The 20,421-nt window shown below is 44.7% G+C and overlaps 1 protein-coding gene across 4 annotated transcripts in view; it reads right to left on the bottom strand.

Annotated features, from left to right (window-relative positions):
* Positions 1 to 20,421, bottom strand: part of TSPAN5 (tetraspanin 5) — a 180,809-nt gene that overhangs the window by 102,543 nt on the left and 57,845 nt on the right. Inside the window, exon 1 of one of the 4 annotated variants that reach the window (XM_080685560.1) lies at positions 17,494 to 17,584. The exons of the other annotated variants lie outside the window; for them this stretch is intronic. The gene's annotated coding sequence lies outside the window, so the exon portion shown is untranslated. Of the gene's footprint in view, positions 1 to 17,493; positions 17,585 to 20,421 lie in introns of those variants that run through there. 4 annotated transcript variants of the gene reach the window in all.

The following is a 20,421-nucleotide window of genomic DNA, read 5'->3' as shown; positions in this document are numbered from 1 at the left end:
ATAGAAATGCCATAGATTTCTTGGTGTTAATTTTGTATCCTGCTACATTGCCGAATTCATTTATTAAGTCTGTTAGTTTTTTGATGGAGTCTTTCGGGTTTTTTATGTACAATATCATGTCATCTGCAAATAAGGACAGCTTTACTTCTTCTTTTCCAATTTGGATGCCTTTTATTTCTTCTTCTTGTCTAATTGCAGTGGCTAATACTTCCAGTACTATGTCAAACAGGAGTGGTGAGAGTGGGCATCCCTGTCTTGTTCCTGTTCTTAGGGGAAATGGTTTTAGTTTTTGCCCATTGAGTATGATGTTAGCTGTGGGTTTATCATAAATAGCTTTTATGATGTTGAGGTATGATCCTTCTATTCCCACCTTGTTGAGAGTTTTTATCAAGAAAGGGTGTTGGATTTTGTCAAATGCTTTTTCTGCATCAATTGATATGACTATGTGATTTTTATCTCTCAATTTGTTTATGTGATGTATCACATTTATTGATTTGCGGATATTGAACCATCCTTGCATTCCTGGGATAAATCCTACTTGGTCATGGTGTATGATCTTTCTGATGTACTGCTGGATCCTATTTGCTAGAATTTTATTGAGGATTTTGGCATCTACATTCATGAGGGATATTGGCCTGTAATTCTCCTTCATTGTGTTGTCTTTATCTGGTTTTTGTATTAGGGTGATGCTGGCTTCATAGAAGGAGCTGGGAAGTGTTCCTTCCTCTTGAATTTTTTGGAATAGCCTGAGGAGGATAGGTTTTAGTTCTTCCTTGAATGTTTGGTAGAACTCTCCTGTGAAGCCGTCTGGCCCCGGGCTTTTGTTTGCCGGAAGCTCTTTGATGACTGCTTCAATTTCTTCCATAGTTACTGGCATGTTGAGCTGTTTAGATTCTTCCTGATTGAGTTTTGGAAGGTTATATTTTTCTAGGAATATGTCCATTTCCTCCAGGTTGTCCAGTTTGTTGGAATAGAGTTGTTCGTAGTATTTTTTAACAATCCTTTGTATTTCGGCGGGATCTGTTGTTATTTCACCTCTTTCATTTCTGATCTTGTTTATTTGGGTCCTCTCCCTTTGCTTCTTGGTGAGCCTGGCTAGAGGTTCATCAATCTTGTTTATCCTTTCAAAGAACCAGCTCTTGGTTTTGTTGATCTTTTGTATTGTTTCTTTGGTCTCTATGTCGTTTATCTGTGCTCTGATCTTTATTATTTCCTTCCTTCTGCTTACACTGGGCTTTTCTTGTTGCTCTTTTTCTAACTCTTTGAGTTGTTGGGTTAGGTAATTTATTACCCCTGTTTCTTGTTTTTTGCAGTAGGCTTGTAGAGCTATGAACTTCCCTCTCAAGACTGCTTTCGCTGTGTCCCATAGATTTTGGATTGTAGTGTTTTCATTGTCATTTGTTGTCATGATGTTTTTTATTTCTTCTTTGATCTCTCTGGTAACCCAGTCATGGTTTAATAGCATGCTGTTTAGTCTCCATGTGTTTGATTTCTTTGGGTTGTTTTTATTGTAGTTGATTTCCAGTTTTATGCCACTGTGGTCTGAGAAGATGCTTGATATGATTTCTATCTTCTTGAATTTGAAGAGACTTTGCCTATGTCCCAACATATGGTCTATCTTTGAAAATGACCCATGTGCGCTTGAGAAGAATGTATATTCTGTGGCTTTGGGGTGAAATGTTCTGAAGATGTCAATTAATTCCATCTGGTCTAGTGAGTCATTTAGGATTGATGTTTCTTTGCTGATGTTTTGTTTAGAGGATTTGTCCAATGGTGATAGTGGGGTATTAAAGTCTCCTACTATGATTGTATTGCTGTCAATGTCTCCCTTAATATCCTCCAGGAGTTTTTTTATGTATTTGGGTGCTCCTGTATTGGGTGCATATATGTTTACCAGAGTTATTTCTTCTTGTTGGATTGCTCCCTTTAGTATTATGAAATGGCCTTCCTTATCTCTTGTTATGTCCTTCAGTTTGAGATCTAATTTGTCAGAAATAAGTATTGCTACCCCAGCTTTTTTTTCAGTTCCATTTGCCTGGAAAACCTTTTTCCATCCCTTCACCCTCAGTCTGTGTGCGTCTTTTTTTCTGAGGTGGGTTTCTTGTAGACAGCAGATATATGGGTCGTGTTTTCTTATCCAATCTGTTACCCTATGTCTTTTGATTGGGGCATTTAATCCATTTACATTTAAAGTTATTATTGATAGGTACTTATTTGTCGCCATTCCTATTCTTTACCCCTGTGTTACTTCTTCGCTTCCTGTTTCTTTCTTTCTTTTTTTTTTTTACAGTAGACCCTTTAGCATTTCTTGCATTGCTGGTTTGGTGGTAATAAATTCCCTTAGTCCTTTTTTGTCTGTGAAGCTCCTGATTTCACCTTCAATTTTGATTGACAGCCTTGCTGGGTACAGTATTCTTGGATTCAGCCCCTTCCTTTGCATGACTTTGTATATTTCATTCCATTCCCTTCTGGCCTGATGAGTTTCTGTTGAGAAATCAGTTGCTAGTCTGATGGGGGTTCCTTTGTATGTAACTTTCTGTCTCTCTCTTGCTGCTTTTAAGATTCTTACTTTGTCATTGGTGTTTGCCAATTTAATTATAATGTGCCTTGGCGTCGGTCTTTTGGGGTTCATTTTGCTTGGGACTCTGTGAGCTTCTTGGATTTGTGTGGGTTTTTTCTTCCCTATATCTGGGAAATTTTCTGTCATTATTTCTTCAAAGAGGTTTTCTATTCCTTGCTCAGCTTCCTTTCCTTCTGGAACCCCTATTATGCGGATGTTGTTTTGTTTCGTGTTGTCCCAAAGTTCCCTTAGGCTCTCCTCCTGCCTTTTAATTTTTTTTTCTAGAAGTTGCTTTTCTTGGGTATTTTTTTCCATCTTGTCTTCTAGCTCACTGATGCGGTCCTCTGCTTCTTCTAGTCTACTCTTGATGCTTTCTATTGAGTTCTTTACAGCAGCGATGTCATTTTTCATTTCTTCTTGGTTCTTCTTCATTTCCTCTTGGTTCTTGCTCATATTGTCAAATTTGTCTTCCATTCTTTTCAGCCACCTTATGACCATTTCTCTGAATTCTTTTTCTGGAAGGTTGCTTGCCTCCATTTCGTTTACTTCCTTTTCTGGTGATGCCTGCTTTTCTTTCATATGCGGGCTGCTTCTTTGTCTCCCCATGGTCTCTCTTCTCTGGGTGTCTGGTTATGTAGTTCTCTCTCTCCTGGGTTGATTTAAAGGCACAAAATACAGCACTACCAGGTACAACTCACAAGGCACTGAACAGAAATGTATTCACGATATTAATAACCTCCAATAAAGGTGACCACCAGAGAAAGGCAAATTAGGTGATAGGAGAGAAAGAAGAAGAGGAAAAAAGAAAGAAAGAAAGAAAAAAAAGAAAAAAGGAGTGTGAAAATGAAATTGGGAAAAGGGAAAGTAAAGAGAAAAGAAAAAGTAAGAGAGACAAGAAAGTGACTAAGAGAGAAAGGGGAACAGACTATATATATTGGGGATAAAACTCCAATAGAACAATCACTAATCCCAGCAAATGCCAGCAACAAGTGCCTGGGGATTAATACAAACTACAACACCAACTAATATGGATTGAGGCAAGGGAAAGCTGAAGCACAAAACAAACAAAAAAAATAAACAAAAGAAGAATAAGCAAAACAATCTCACAAAAACAGCATAAAAATTGGATATAATCTACATTCAAGCAAACAACAACAAAAGGACAGAGAGAAGGACAAGTTTATGGATAGCTCAGACAGCGAAGGGAGAGGTGTATGTGGACTTGGAGCAGGGGATTAGAGATTAGATATGTAAGTAGGGTGAAATTTTAACAAGGGGTAAACAGAAAGAATAGGGAAAATCTAAAGCAGTAAAAGGGTAAGACAAACAGGACACTGAAAAGGGGGAGGTTAGGAAGAGATTGATGGCCTAAAGGTAGAGTTGAGATAGAGTAAAACGATGCTAAAGGAAAGATAAAAAATAGAATGTAGAACCCTAATCCCAAAATAAAATGAAGAGAAAATAAAATGACACTTTAAAAAAAAAAAAAAGATAAAATAGCAGTAGTAATAATACGGATTGAAAATAAAAATGTAATCATTAAAAAGGTAAAATCAAGTGATGAAAAAAGAAAAAAAAAGTTTCTTGATTAAAGGATGCAAAAAATGAAAATAAAAAAAAAATAAAAAAATAAAAAAATAAAAGGTAAAAATAAAATGTGAAGTAGTGAAGGTCATTCACTTCCTCTGTTTTTCTGTTTGGCACGCCTGTTTCTCAGTCCAGACAGTATTGCAGTTCCCTGCGATCCACTGCTCTTCGGTGTTGTAAGCCAGTCCTGATTTTAAGCAGGTGGTGTGTCTTAATTTCTCGTATTCCTTTATTTTTGATTACGCAAGAGTCAATTTGTGATTCAGCCCCTGGGTGGCAGTGTTTCTGGATTGACTTCCGGGTCTATCTATGGCCTCTCTAGGCAGTGTTAGAGCCTTCTTTCCCTGTGGCACTGCCACCGGCCTGTGGGCGTGGTCTGCCTCAGAGCTGACTCTCTGATGGTCACTCCCCGCTCCGATCCCCAGGTTCCAGAAAAACAACTTTCCTCTGCAGTCTCCCAGGGTGTCCCCAACTGGGTGATCCTATGTATTGGGCTTAGTAATCAGAAGCAAGGATTTGAAGAGGAAAAAGCCCAAGTGTGCGAACTCCAGGACTGCGAGTAAACCCAGGCACAAAGGGAGCGCACGGGCTGCGCGTAAGTCTGGACAGCCTGAAATTCTTAGGGTGTCCCTGCACTTCAGATCAAAATGGGTTGCTTTTTAGAGTGCCCTTCTCTTAGCAGCTCTGAGGACCCCTTTCCACAATCACAGATCACGCCAGCCCCTACAGCCACGGATTTTTCTAGGCACAGACTTCCCTGGTCCTCCAGCTCCCGCAAAACGCGCGTTCCTCTCTCCCGCCGGGACCAGAGACCTCACCTTATCCCAGGCGAAATCTGACCTTTCCGTGGTGGAGTGTAGAGCTCCTCTGAACCCGTGTGCTTGCGCCAGTTGGGGAGCGTTGTTCTGGGGCTCGCAGCTGTTCCTGGGGTGCCGCAGTTGTGGATTCTCAGGCTTCAGATAAGCTCCACTTTCCGGATCAAGATGGCGCAGACTCCGCGTCCAAGCCCGCAGCTCCGGGAGGGGACCCAGCCGCAGTTGGTGCTGCCAGGTCAGGGGAACCCCGTTCAGCAGTCCCCCACCTCCTTCTGGAATTCAGCTGTCTCCCAACCAGCCAACAAACACTCCTTGTGCGTCCCTCCGCTCTGTCACAATTACATTACTCCACAAACAAGGACATCACAAAGTCCAAAGTGGATTAACTTTGCAGTTATTGTATTAACTACTTAATATATTGTAATTGAATCATTAGTGCATCTTTTGGTGCACATTAAAAAGAAAAATGTAATTCTTTCCCTGATTCTTCAGCTCCACTGACGTTAATGTTTTTCAAAAAAGAGCACTAGAAATTATTTTGAAGTAACCTGTAACACCAGTAATCTGCCTATAAATGTCATTTTTGTCTTAAGGACCCACACTGTACAAAACCAAATTATATTATTTTTCACAAGACTGACTAGAAATTGAGGTCATGTTGGGGCCCAGTAAGGAAAAACGCGGGTGCTGACCTGGAAGTCTAGCCAAAAGTGATTACCCCTAGTAATGGGGTTCAGATTGCGATGCTCTCTAGGATCAAATCCACGCCAACAGGCAAGAAAAGAAACGCACACTGCGCACCCTAGTAAAGAAGACGAGACGGAGACACGTGCAGAAGAGATCTGCCTCCAGCTTCGATAGCAAACGCAGGAGGCATTCCCCACGCAGATCCGAGCAGAAGCCTCACCGCCAAGAATCTCACCGTGATGTCAACGCCACGCTTAACATCGCAAGTCTTGTGGCAAACAATTCTGCAGAACAATTATTTGAGGAGTTCCTCAAGATCTTTGTAAAAACGTCGTCCAAAATGGCTTTCCTCATTCGTTTTCCACATCGCTAAGGTTTAAATACGAAGTCACACTGTGCTCTTTACCCGTGCCTCCCCCTGCATGGTACCACGCGCCCCCTCGTTCAACAGCCAGGGTCAAAGGACTAGTCCCTAGAATGAAGGCAAATGCTCAGGGTGCCCACAAAAGATGAGAAAGAACTACCACAAGCTGTGAATTCCCTATGTGAGATGAAAGCAAAACGTACTCCTTGGTATCGTACAAAAAGAGGGGGCAGGCCTAGTTTTACCTGGAACATGGAATATTATATTTATTCAGAAATCACCACCTCCTTTTCCCAGCATCCTCACCGCAACCCACATCCAGTTTGTCTCCCGAAATAACGAAGGAAAGTGAGTTGGAAGTCAAAGCCGAGTATGTGGTTCACTTCTACTTCGCTTTACCAGTTTGGTCCGAGATTCTTCCTTTCACTCTTGACCCTCCGCCATAATTGTCTTCATTTCATTTCCCCTTTAGGGCCCACAGAGTTCCCATTTCAATGATTAAAAGTAGGAAGAAAATTAGCCCCATGGTCTTGGCAAATTTTCAACTTGTTCCCAGAGGAGGGAGTGTTGTGTGAAGGCCAGAGCTGGTGGGCTGGACAGCAGAGAGCCCCGCTCACATGCCTGCTCCACCCACCACGTGGCCCCAGGACCCTGCCCATCTGCTGATCCTCTCGCCACTGGTGCCCTCACTGGTGACATGGGAATACATAACGAGCCCATCCTCAAGGGGCTGGTAAGGGGAATAAACGAGACAACACAGGGTGGGACAAAAGTAGGTTTACAGTTGCTGGTATGGAAAATACCATAATCAAGAATGATACAAGAATAAACATGGTGTTTCTCATACACACCCCTGTAAACCTACTTTTGCCCCACCCTGTATATAAAGTGCCGTGTAGGGAGCCTGGACCAGGGCAGGTGCTACAGTAAATTGCACCTGCTGTGGCTATTATTCCTTGCTTCACCATGCTCTCTTCTCGTCCAACCACCAATGCACAGTCAAAAGGTCACTGAGGTGGCAATGACACACACATTCAGACTCTGGAGCTCTGCCACACTTGGCCCCAGCTCCCTCCCTGGCCCGTCCTTCCAATCGCAATAACCCCGAGCCAAAGGCTGTGGGGCCCCACTAAACCCTCGGGCACTGGAGCTTGTTTAGAGGAAAATGAGAGGTGAGACCTTACAGACACCTTATGAATTATCCTTAGGATAATAAGGACACTTGAACCACTGCCATCTTATGAAAAAGATATTCAATCCTTCACCTTAAATGTATCCAGTCAAAATGCTCATCTCCTTTTGTTGAAAATGTTCCAGTTACTGAACAAACATCTATGTCCAAGTATTACTGAGGCCAGAGATTGTGTTTAATACTCAACTTGGCTTCCCAAGCACCCCCTAGGTAACTCTTGAATGAACGAACAAATAACCAAGTAAGAACACATATTTACAAATGAGGAACAAATACACAAAAGATATACATGGTGCCTACTTTTACCTGCAGACCTTCCAATTCAGAGCCATGACCAGAATCCTATGCCATATTAAAAAACTACTTTCTCAAAAAACCAAAAAACAAACAAACCCTACTTCCTCTCTAAAAGTCTCTTTAAAGTTTCGGTGATCGCCTCAGGCTAACTTTGCCCTGTCCCAGGTTCTCCAGAAGAAAAGCCTACAAGGCATCCTGTTCCCTCATACTACAGGCCTGTCGCCACTGCCCAGCACGGTCGATGGGAGGTCAGAAAGGATGGCATGACCAAGAGAACCAAATGTGCTGAAACGACAAGGCCCACGTTTGACAATTTATCTCTGAGCACCCAAGGCTCCAGACTGGATCGAAGTCCTTTCACGATCAACAGATACCAATAAGAGGAGATTTAAAATGTGAGGACAGCCCTGGCTGGTGTCTTCAGTGGTTAGAGTGTCGGTCCAGGCACTGAAGGGTCACAGTTTTCATTCCTGGTCAGGGGCACCTACCTACCTACCTAGCTGGCTTGCGGTTAACTCCCCTCCCTGGACCCCCTCAGGGTGAGTGCAGGAGGCAACCAGTCCATGTCTCTCTCTCTCTCTCTCTCTCTCTCTTTCTCTCTCTATCTATCTATCTCTCCTCCCCCTCCCACCTCCTTCCCTTCTTCCCTCTGAAAAGCAATGGATAAAAGATCCTCAGGTGAGGATTAACAAGAAAATAAAGTCAGACGTGAGAACACACTGCCTCCTCCTTCCACCATTTCCCAGACCAGCTGACTGGTGGTTAGCTTTCAGAGAATAGCATTGTTCTCACACTTGCTTCACTCGACTTCACCTCTGACAGAAATCGGAGCAGTGATTCATGTAGGTCAGGGCTGATGTGGAAAGGCCACTAGACTTGGAGTCAAAATCTGATTTCAGTCCAGACTCTGCCAAAACCAGACGTGTGCCTTGGGCAATCTATTTCCTTTCTCTGGGTGCCCATCTCCTCAGCCGTGAGCCGAGCTATTGTCGAAGGTCGTAAGGGTTCCTGGCTGCACCGTGAGACATAGGCTACGTATTCAGCTTGGAAGATGGGCCAGTTTTGCTCTCTGGCTGCTGACTAAGCCCTATTTTTATTTATTGCTTCTCCATCTCCTGGGAAAGTTGGCCTGAGAAACTAAAACACCACAAACAATCTGGAAGAACCAGTGCTATTGAACAGAGCAGCGAGAGTTGAGACTCCCTCATGGTAGGTGTGGAACCCAGTGTCAACTGGTAGATGATCCTTCCTATGTCAGCACAGCCAAATGCACGAGGAAAGTTCTTCTTCAACAGCAGTCTGAAGGCAAATAGGCCATACTATCACTTCTCTTTAATCTAGGTAAAACTGCCTCCAAAAGTAGTATTCTGGAAATATTCCCCCTTCCTACTAACTACTGAAGACATCCTGGAAAAATCCAACCTTTCCCCAAGAACGGCCTTCTCGGTATGAAGCAACTGGCTGCAGATTTACAGCAGGCCTCATGCAATTTCTGAGCGAGGGCATCGTTTCCAAGGTAACAAGGGGGGGGGGGAGCACAGAAAGGTCTAGCACATTTAATATGTAGATGAACTAGGGTACCCAGTAGAATTTCACTAATAGGCAAGAAGGTAGATTAAAACCTTCTATTCTTTCTTCTCCATTTATACCAGGAGGAATTGATTTGGGGCTTTTATAAAAGACTTGTTTCTTCTCTGGCAGCATGGTTTCCAAAATACAAAACTCCAAAGCGAGTTTGTTACAGTTAATCAAGCGAAAAGCAGCTTCTGTTGAGAAAGTCTAAGTGGGGAAAGGAAGGTGGTCCTGGCACACTGAACCAAACTCTAGACACTTGTCTCTGCAGCTCCCTTACGGATCACAAAGGCACAGCACTTGCAGGCTGCCAACTCCCCACACACCAGCGGCTGGATTCCCCTTCTGACCTTCCCACCGAGCCAGGGCCTGCACAAGAACCTCCCAATTGCCCAGCTGCACGAGTGACTCTGGCTTCCAAACGGGAAAGGGGAGCCAAGGAGGTGGTGCTCTGTCCTGCCCTGGACAAAGGCAGGGGACCAAAGGCACCGGCAGTCGGGAGGCAGAGGGGCCAGAAGCCAGGGCGAGGGGCTTTATTTGGCCGCTGTCCTCCAACGGCCATCCCGCAGCGCTGCCACCACCGTGCCTGAGGCTGCTTCCAGCCTCCCTCCAAGAAAAGTGAAAGAAGCCAAAGAAAGTGGGCAAAGGCGGGGAGGGGCGGGAGAGGGGGGTTGACCCAGAACACTGCAGTAACAAAAACAAAGAGATGCTCTGGAGGGCCACGGGCACGGTGGTGTGGAAACATGTGTGTGGACCAGTGGTCTAATCAGATGCAGAGCTCGGCTTGGCACAGGCAGGGCGAGGCTCCCTTAGCTACGGAGCCTGGGTCGCCGTGATTTCTAGTGTTCTTAGTTGCAAACAAAGACTCATTGTGTTTTCTCAGTAGCCATGCTGCCAATTTGTCTCACACCTTCCAAGAAGGCCTAATTATTAGTCTTCCTGGGCTGTCTGCCTTGTCCTCAGCCCTGTGAAGAGTCGAGGCATATTTCCCTCCTCTAAGGAGGTGGGCAGGGGCAGGGGAGACGGAACTCCCCAGGGAAGCGAGGCACATGCGGCCTCTCCGTGAGGACCAGGGCGCCTGGACCCCTGTCCAGGAGGCCCAGCCATTTCCAAGTTTCTAATAATACCTGGCCCCTCTGGCATTTCCCTGAGGGCGTTCCCTGCACTTCCCACCCTGTCCTTTTACTTTGAGTTCCTAAGTGAAACCCACGGCCACTTCCTCCCCCAGCACAGGCCTGGACTGTCTGTACCGAAAACTGGATATTCTGCGTCCCACTTTTAAGAGTCCTTTCATTTTCCCGTTTTGTCAAAGTGATTGTATCTCAGAAATTAACTGTGTGATGGCCTGCAAGATGAAAGAAATAAAGATGCATTAGGCTTCCGAGATATCACTGAGTCTTGGAACGAGCCAGCGGTGCCCATGTTGCACGAATGGGGTGACTGGTAACGGAGCCCACAGGGGGTCCCGGAAACCTGTTTCTGCCCTGTGCCTCCCTAAGTAAAGGAAGGGCAAGCCTGGCTGTTAACCTTTTTTTTTTTTTTTAAGTTAACAACCCTTTTCTGTTCCTGAGTCCGTCACTTCTGAAAAAGGAATTTTAAAATTACTGTTGCCTATTTGTATTTATTGAGCGATGTGAGAGAGAGAAGCAAGCGGGAGAGAGAGAAGCACTCATTGGTGCACTCATTGGTTGATCCTTGTGTGTGCCCTCACTAGGGCTCGAACCCACAACCTTGGTGTGTAAAGAGGCCACTCTAACCAACTGAGCTACACAGCCAGTCCACCATGGCCTATCTTTAAAGAATCTCCTCTCTCTGCCCATAGGTCTTTCAACTTATTTTTACTCGCTATTTGTAAAAATCTTCCAATTTTCCTATTATTCCCAATGCTTGACAATAAAGGTAAAAAGTTAATAAGATTAAACAATGGAAAAAGGAAGCCAAAGGAAGTCCGGTTCTGATATTCACAGAGATAAGCCTGCCCTGCAGCATATTTGACCTCCAAGACGGTCACCGAAGGGAAAGGTAAGCTCTACAATCCCCCCATGTGCTCCCGGAAGACTTCAAACATCGTTTCTCTAACGTGAGCACTGAAATAATCTCGTTGCGTTTACATTTAATAACATCTTACATTTGCAGAGTGCTTTGTTTTTGAAGGTGTCTTCATTTATGTGCCACTATACATGTCGCATTTAATTTTTTTTATAAAACCCTGAGATAGTTGGCTGGAAAGCAAGCTACCACCATCGCAGATGAGAACACTGCTAACTACTACTATTTCACAGGCGAGAACGGCGAGGCCCAGAAGAGGTGAGCGGCCTGGAAAGTGACACACAGCAAGCTGGCAATTCTGGGACTGGACTCCACGCCCGGACCCCTCGTCCTGTGCTCATTCCGCAGTACCTTCTCCTCGACACTCTCCTCCTGGGAAGAAAGTTCCCCTGACCTGGTCCAGGCTGGAAAGGAGACTTGCCATAACACCAGACGCCTGTAGGCCATCACGTGTGAATTCCTGCACAACAAACACTGATCTGAAAATTGCAGCGAGCATAGCTTTGCACGATAGTATTTCTCATGGGTCAGCTAATGCCCTGGAACGAAGGCCAATCCTGGAGGACAACTACAGCGCCTGCAGTGTGGGTGTCTGACAGTAGGATCACGGGCCTCACTCAGCGGCCAGCAATACTCCCAGGCCTCTGATGATGGCTCTACCAGACCAAGGAAGGAGAGAGTGGGCAATTACCGGGGAATTTAATTCCCTATAAACACCAATTCGGAGTAATTGACAGAGGGTGGGGGTGCCTTCCTTTCCCCCTTAGCAGTATTTCTTTACATTAGCTGGGTAATTGCTTCCGTTCTCCAATTGCCTAGACCTGAAGCTGGGAACGGGCATGCCATCCACATCCAGACAACCAGAATTAGGCTCAGAACGGAAGCACCCATAATGGAATTAGGCCTTTTACAAACACTTTACCGTGGCACAAACATGATCATTACCTTGTGTGAAGTGTTTTCTCTGATGGAAGTGTACAATGTTGGAGCAATAGATACCGACTGTTCTACCTGGTGCTGCAGTGTCAACAGAAGCATATCAAGCAAATACTGCCCGGGAAGGTAGTTGGGGTTTTTTCCCCTCCTTTTCTTTTCCTTTTAAGAATCTGCTGAGTTATTTCAGTAGCACATCAAGCTCCATTTACACAACCACACCTTCTCCCCCCTGCTCGGCAATCACAGGTAACGAGCCTCTGATGATCATTTTTCTCAGCACCCAGCCCATTGTATGCGACCCCAGTCATGTCGCCGCACATTGTAAAGGCAGAGTTCACAGCACACACCAGGAGATGAAAGCATGCCACCTCCATTTCAAAACTGCCACTGGTTAACAAAAATTGAGTACATGGTCTCCAATGCTTCTCACCTCATTCTCATCCATTGGGCATTTTGTAAAATGAATATGGTGCTACTCAACATACAGTTATATGTAATCCAGACCAGAGCCAGGAAGCTGCCTGACAAAGAAAGAAACAAACTCAGTTTTACCAAGTGTATTATGCACAGGCACAGGCCAGGAGAAACTCAAGTGGCTAGCCCCATTTTACAGGTGAATTAACTGAGGCTCAAAAGATGAATTAACTTGCCCCAGGTCAGAGTACTGGCCAGGGTCATGATTTGAACATGGGTCAAAAGCCAAGTCTAGTGCAATTTCTACTCGTTACCTAAACCAGGCCCCTCAAGAGTGAAGTGGTTCCTTTAACCTAGGTACCAGCATTACGAAAGATCAAAGTTGATCTTGAAGAAAACTTAGAATTGTCTGTGATCTAATTTTCTATCAAGACAGGACAACTGTAGTCTGGTGAAATAATTGGACATGGGCTTGGACTCCAACGTTCTATCTAGATAAACAGACTCTTCCCCCCCACCCCTGCCCGCCACTAAAAGTGCAACAATCCATCCTAAACTACTTTAACGCATGTTCTACATGCCAAATGTACAAGATTCTGAGTTTCTTCAGACATCTAATTTCCTTTCATTTTGGTTCCATCAAATTCAGGTTTACCCTGACAAGATAATCGCTATGAAATTTTGACATCTTAAACTATGAGTTCTTCAAATAGCTGACTCTCCAAATACCCACCCATTGATGCAGGAACCCGAGAAGGCAAGAAGGAACACACATTTTGGGTAACTCCGTAAACCTCAATTATCTGTGTGTACATCAATTAGGAAATCAACTTCCCTAGCTTTTTGCTCATTGATGGCCCGCTGGAAACCAGGAACTTTGCCCTGCCAGGCTCCTCCTATGCTTACTGTGTTTTCCCTTCACTTTAGGTCCATGACAGAGAGTCTGTTTTTCTAAGTTCAAAGGCAGGAGCAACAGGAACTAAAGAGTTACTTAACATAAAAGAAGCCGGACAAGAGGAAAATGTGCCAGAAAATAATTCTGCTCTGTTCTTATTTATACTCCTCAAACAATAAAGTGCAAAGTTTGCCAAAAATCTACAGGAAAATCCTGTTAAAACATACACTTTAAAAAGTCCCCCAAATCTTTCTGAAAATAGCACATCATCCAGAAGGCTGTTTAGGCAGAATCAAAATGGGCCAATAATACAAAAGTGCAAATAATCCCCAATATTGTACAGACTATAGTCTGAAAAGTCATTTTTAAATTATTTTTTAACCTTGGAAAGTAATATCTTTCTATAGAAACATGGTCATAATTAGTAGTAATATTTACAAGGAGTGCCACAAATGCCTTTACTTTTTAACAAAAACTTAAACTAAATTATCAAGTGAGGTATAATGACTGAAAATATACTCATTTTGAATTTACAGTTAAGTGAGTTTGACAAGTATACATACCATGCAATGATCCCACAATCAAGATTTAAAACATTCCTACCAACCTCAAAAAATCCCCCCACGCCACGCCCCAGACAACCGCTGATCTACTTCCTATAATAGACTGGCTCTGCCTGTTCCAGAACTTCCGATGAACGGGGTCACATAGCGTGTACTCTTCTGTGTCTCACCGCTGGGCTCAGCACGGTATTTCTGCGATCCGTGCATATTGTTGTATACATGCACAGTTCGACCCCTTTTTGTTGCTGAGTAGTATTCCATTGTATAGATATACCAGTTTGTTTCACCATTCACTGGGTGATGGACACTGGATTGCTTCCAGTTTGGGGCTGTTGTGAATAACGCTGCTATGAACATTCACATACAAGTCGTTTTGTGGACATGTTTTCATTATCTCAGAAAACGGCTAAACGGTTTTCCAACATGATTGGACCTTTTACACTGCAATTAATGGTAAAGTTTAAAAGCAGCCCACACATGTCTTTTCAGTCTGCTCTGTGTCTGACACGATCATCTCTGGGCTGGTAAAAAGGAGGTGTGTGGTCTAACTAAGGACATTGTTGAGAAGAATTTCCTTTCCGTCTTGCTATTGGCACAACCAGAAACACTGCCTATTTCAAAATTTCTTTTTGACAAAGGTCCATTTGTGTACCTCTCTTTCCCTCCCCGTCTCCACAGATGCCTCGGTGCTCACAGACCTCGCACTAACCCCTCTAAATCCCTGAGGAGGCTACAGAACGAGCCCACTTCTCTTTCAACGTGCTCCATTTCCCAAAGCTGCATACTTACTTCCCTTCCTTCCGCCCTCTTTACAGATCAAAGCTTCTGCCTCTCGGTTGAATTGGTCATGTTTAGGGATTGGGAGGCAATCTGATGAAGTGGACTTTCGCATGAAGGACTGGTAACCTCTTTAAATAAAGATGTTCAAACAAAGGCCCAAGAGATGGCTGTCTCCATTTCTGCAATACTGCTCTTATTCCAAACAAGTCCCTAACATGGTGACACACAATAATGCAATGAAGTGAAGTGATACAAGGTGGTGCATGAGTTAAGACCGGGGAAGATTTATTTTTCACTTCAGGGTAGGAGTTCGCTGGGTTTATAGGCTAGGCCTGCCTAGTCATATTTTCTGTCCCCCAAAGTTATTTCTGCTTTTCACAGTGTCTTTCCATCTTCTATGCCTCTGAATTCTCAAATTCTCAAAAAGTCTCAGGTTCTTTTTACACTGGAATCCATAGTAATGGCAGCCTGGTGGTGGCAAGGGGATGTCACTTGTGAGTGGGATTTTGCCATCTACACTAGCATAAGATCTTTAATAATCCCTGTACCTACTAGTTCCTGTAGACTTCACCCTCCCGGGCACTTTGCGATACAGCGAGCATGTCAAACTCACAGCCCGCGGGCCGCATGCCTTGTTTATCTGGCCCGTGTTAGCCTTTGAGTTTGACGTGCTTGCTATACAGCATTCTCCACCCTTGGAACAAATACACACAGACACTGCGGAGGAATCCTCCAGCCATGCGTTTACATCACCCATTTTCATGATGTTGACAAAGGACATCTGCCATGGGCCCTCCATAAAAGATCCGATTTCAGAAACTCAAGCATAAAAGCAATCGAGTAAGTCTGTTGTCAATAGATGTCGAGCCCACAGCCATTATTAGTTAGCCGGCTTGCACAGGGGAAGGAAGAAAAAGCAAAATCAGGGCCTTTGACTCATCAGTGCCACGGTGGGTTTTGTCTTTCACTCTCATGAATAAAGGTACCCAGAGAGCTCGGATATCTGCCAGGGAATGGACAAAACGCTTCAACGAGTGCAGGGTTCTAGTGAAACAGTTTCAAGTGGATCCGAACTGTTTCAATGAGAATAGAAAGTTAATGTATCACAAGAGTCCAGCTGGATTTGGTGGGCTGGTCCTGTGGCAGGTTAGACGCAGCTCTCCTTCACAATGGAAGGGATGCTCACGCTGGCTCCCCACGATTTCTGACCTTAACTTCTCTGCTACTTACTCTGGAGCTTGGAGCCAGCTCCAGCCATCAGACTGGAAAAGCCAGGGAACCTCTCTAATCGCTTCAGAGTCGTGCAGACCCCAACGCAGCCCAATCCTAATTGGCGCTTGAGAAACAATTACTTTCTTGAATTTCTGGAATTACGTGGTCATTCTGAACTACTGCTCTGCTGGCTGCCATTTCCCATTCTCTGTCGGATGCTTCCTTAGCCTTTGGAGTTATATGAACATGGGGTAAACCAGGATGAAAAAGAGAATATGAGTACAGGTATACCTTAGAGATAGTGCGGGTTTGACCCCAGACCACTACAATAAAGTGCACAGTCATGTTTTGGCTGGTGGAGAGTCTTGCCTTCGATCTGTAAAAAAAAAAAACACAGCATCTGCGAGGCGCAACACGCTAAACATGCTAAACACGGTGTGCCTGGACTTTGGCGCATCGGGCAGCGCAGCGGGGTCCTGGTGCTCTGACTCGGGTGCTGCAGCACCAGGCACACTCGTCACCATCCCTTTCGGAACTGAGGCCAAATCTCAGTCCACAGAATAACTCTTCCTCCCCCGCCCCCCCAATCACCCGAGCTTCAAAATGTTCTATTCTTGATACCAAACAAACAAAAATAAGAAAGGTTATTTGAGTCAATTCCTGGGCTTCGGGAAGATTTCTTCCCACAGAATGCATGCTTTGTAATGCTACGCAGATTCTCCTCGTCAAAATGACAGTCGCTGCATCTTTGACACCATGCGGGTCTGGAACTGAAGAGCTAAGATGAGTCAGCAGTGAAAAGTCTTATGAAACAGTGAGCAGGACACGCGATGTTTAACAGGAATAAGGCACACCGGGCTCTAAGTAATCTCTCCACCGTGATCTAGGCAGCAGTGGGATTCGTACGCGGATACCTGTGTAGAGGGAGGTTCCACGTTTCAAGGTCTGTGAGCAAACAGGGCAAGCCCAGGAGGCTCACCTGCAGAGAGGATGTGTTCCGAAAATCATAAAAAAATGTAAAACCACCCTCACATCCCAAAAGGAGGGAAATCGAAAAGACAATATATATCGAGCACATATCGCGTTCTTCAGACTCCTCATGTGACTCTTTATTTAATCTCTAACACAACCAAAAAGCCAGGTTTCATGCCTTTGGGGCAATTATGGAAACCAGGTCTCAAAGACACTCAGCAGCTCCCTCGCCCGGGGAAACCTCGCGAGGATTCTCAGCCCTCTCTCCCCCTCGGACCTCGCTCTTACGGCATCCGACCGCTACCAGCAGATCCAAAGCTCAGTTCCTTTCCCATTTGCTCTGTATTTTAAATGTAACATATATATTACAAAATAAGTATTGTAAATAAATATTTCTAAATATTTATCTTCTTTACATCTAAAGAAGATAGTTCATGATGATTTAGCAATCAATAACAGTAAGTAATTACTCAGGCTTCTTTTCCTCTCTCCGGGTTTTTGTCTTGTTTTGTTAAAAACAAAGAACTATTTCAGAAAGGCTGGTGGTCTACCGACATCATCATAAACCTTAATTAAGGTTTGAAAGAGTCCAACAAACCTGGAAGCAATGTAACCTTGACGCAATCACTGGATTATCGGCATGTCAGGGAAAACATATGCCGGTCATCGAGCAGTGACTTGGCTAAAGGGCGGTGTGGGGCGCCCATTAATTCACTGAGAGGCACGTTGCATCACCCTCCCAAGTGGGTGCCAGGACCGACCTGTGGGCAACGCCACCGACTTACAACTGTAGCCGGTGAGCCAGAAGGTGAAAGCCGACCTCTGCCCTCTTCCTTCCTCCCTGGCAGCTGCTCTGCTCCGTGCTCTCTGCCTGAATCTCCTGAGCCTTTGACCCAGAGGAAGCCCGGAAGACAAGTAGGCACATTTGCAAGCAAAATATTCTGCAGATTACTGCGATCCGTTTGGAAGGCGAATTTAAAATGCCTTCTGTTTACAAAGCCCTGTACTGTCAACCCCTCTGAGTATTTCCTGTGAATGGACAGGAGACAACTTTTAGTGATTTCTCAACAGTCTAAAAACGGAGATGGACACGTGGGCTGTTCACTCTTCACCCATTTTGAGTCCATGCTTTTGGGCACTATATCTTAGCTGCCTATCCAGGACTGCCTGCTCAGGGCAATCATGGGCCACGGGGAGGTACATGCCTCCCACAGCTCTTCTCTGCTGTGTGGGTGTCACAGAGTCGCCCTGATAAGCAGCAGCTCAATTGCAACGCTACCCTTGGAGCACAGGTGCATCCCGGTCACCTGATGGGGGGCTCATGCTGAAATCGCCGTTGGTTGTCCTGTTTGTGGTATTTTTATGCTTGCGGCACATTTCTCCCAGCAGGGAGTTGAACACATGGCTCTGCACAGCCGTCCCAGCTGCTCTGGGTAATCAGGACCATCTGAAATTAGGCGCATCGCTCCTCCTGTAAGTGGCCTGAGGCGACCTTGAAAGTAGTTCACTTGACTCAGAACATCCCACAGAGCCATGCAAATCAAGAGGTTCAAACCTTCGTGCTCACTTTAAGAACACTCATGAAACTGCCCAGGCCACCAGGGAATGTAAATCATCCGTAAAGCCACCAAGTTTCTGAAGGATGTCACTTTACAGAAGCAATGTGTGCCATTCCGTCCTCAAAATGGTGGAGTCCATTGTAAGTCAATTGCCGAAGCAGAGACAACAGATGCTACTTCATTAAAAAGATATGGTTTCTGATGTCTCGGATGCCAAACCTCAGAACCGTAATAAAACTGAGTCTATCTCAAAAGAAAAGGAGAAGAAGGTGGAGTTGGGAGGTGTGCCCAGGCCAAATAGCAGGGCTGGACACAGGGTCTGTGGCCCAGAAAGAGTGCTGGATTTCTGCTGCACGTGCTTAAAGATGCAGAGAGTCACACTGAACTTGGGGGTTAGAGGTAGACTCTCTGGTCTTTGAGTGCATCCAGGTGAAGAGAGCTCTCAAGATACAGCACAGAACTTACAGAGCTCACGGGCTGACTAACCCAGATGAGTCTCCTGCCACAAGGAGGGGACCCTTCCCGAGAAAGAGCAGGTTGTTCCTAAGCCAGAAGAGGGGGTTGCACAGATGGAAAAGATATCCCAGGAGAAACTAAAGAAACAAAAACATAGGGCCTGGGAGTAACTCAACATAAAAAATGTTAATAAAAGTAAAAAATAAAATAAAATAAACTTGTGAACATCACCCTACACCTATAACAACTATCACAACACCCTACACCTACTCTCCAAATCAAGGGAAAATCTACCAAGCCATTCTCGTGTGATGCAGGAACAGACCAAACAAAAGACACTTGATTTGATCTCTGCAGGTTACCTGCACCCTCACAAGGGTCTTTGCTGCATAAGGCAAGTCATCAGGTTCAAGTCTGGCTCTCCCCCCACTCAGGAAGGTTCACACTCACATCTGCCCTCTTCAAATGAGAGCAGGACACACACACAACACACAGCAAAACATTCTAAAGCAATGCGAGTCCTCCTCACGAGCTACCCCAGGGAAAGGACACCTCTGTCTGCAGCGCACGCCATTTCTGGATAAAACTGTAACGGAGAGCTAGGTAAAACTAGGCAAGTGTTTAACTATTTTCCATGCCGCCCCATGCGCCACCTCTCACCCAGAGCAAACACTATTAGCAAGGAAACAGATTTTGAAGTATTTATGGATTGCGATAGTTTTCTAAAACAACATAAAAGCTATTATTAGCAATGGCTCAAGTGAGAAAGTTTACACAACTATTGAACACATATGGAAGGAAATGAGAACTTAACTTTTATATTTAACATATATTTTTATTATTTTTTATTGAGAGAAAGGAAGGGGGAGAGAGGGAGAGAGAGAGAGAGAGAGAGAGAGAGAGAGAGAGAGAGAGAGAGAGAGACATCAATTCATACTTCCACTTATTTATGCATTCATTGGTTGCTTGTATGTGCCCTGACCGGGGATCAAACCTGCAACCTTGGCGTATGGTGACAACACTCCAATCAACTGAACTACTTGACCAGGGCCAAACATCTTTTTTATTTTTGAATTTCTATGACTACTTTTTTAAGGAAAGAAAGGAGTAGGAAGAGAAAGCCTTGCAGTTTGGCAAAGAAGTGTAATTTGAGTCTAAAGAAACTTTATTGTGATTCTCATTCCAAATTAAAAAATAATTTTCATCTTTATGAGGCATTTATGACACAAAGTGGACGTGCTTCGCCAGAAGATGAGAGAAAGAGTTCTTCTTAAGTGGCCAGGTGCAAACTGACCACAGCCAGGGCCTTCCAGCCACTCAGCGCTCAGCAGACGTTCTGGTCAGGATCCCGAATTTCCACAGCAGGCAACCATCACCGATCCCATAGGTGCTGAGGAAAGCACACTCTCACTGCTTCTAGCAGCTCCAGAGAGGAATCTTGCATTGCAGGCCACTACAATTCCTGGCAGTTGAGACAACGGGGTTCTCAAACAGATGGGGGAAAAAGCTCA

The sequence above is a fragment of the Plecotus auritus genome (genome assembly GCF_963455305.1).
Source record: "Plecotus auritus genome assembly, chromosome: 1".
Lineage (NCBI taxonomy): Eukaryota > Metazoa > Chordata > Mammalia > Chiroptera > Vespertilionidae > Plecotus > Plecotus auritus.
Note: the sequence above shows the minus strand (reverse complement) of the source record. Positions and strands in the feature narration are given on the sequence as shown.